Genomic DNA, 276 nt, shown 5'->3' with positions numbered 1-276 from the left:
GATCAATGGTCCTTCCCTGCCTGCAATAAAGGAAGGCTTTCTGGACATTCAAAACTCCCCCAGGCAATGCTTCAGCCTCCAAAGAAAACCCTTGTCAAGACAGTTCCAACAACAGAGCCACGCGAGCCCCTTTCTCATCTCAGACTAAAGTCTACTCTGCACATCCCAGTAAAGCTACAAGAAATTCACTCCTGCTGAGTAGCACACACAGGCTGGTAAGTGCATCTCCAATCATGACACCCACATTTATAAACCATGCTAAAAAGAGGGATTTCA

At 46.4% G+C, this 276-nt stretch overlaps 1 protein-coding gene across 1 annotated transcript in view; it reads right to left on the bottom strand.

The window, feature by feature from the left end:
* CEP85L (centrosomal protein 85kDa-like) overlaps window positions 1–276 on the bottom strand; it is a gene marked incomplete at its 5' end in the record, with an annotated part of 65115 nt that overhangs the window by 11316 nt on the left and 53523 nt on the right. The gene's annotated exons all lie outside the window — the stretch shown is intronic.

This window comes from Apaloderma vittatum, unplaced genomic scaffold, assembly GCF_000703405.1.
Source record: "Apaloderma vittatum isolate BGI_N311 unplaced genomic scaffold, ASM70340v1 scaffold10734, whole genome shotgun sequence".
Classification (NCBI taxonomy): domain Eukaryota; kingdom Metazoa; phylum Chordata; class Aves; order Trogoniformes; family Trogonidae; genus Apaloderma; species Apaloderma vittatum.
This window is presented reverse-complemented; position numbering and strand designations above follow the sequence as displayed.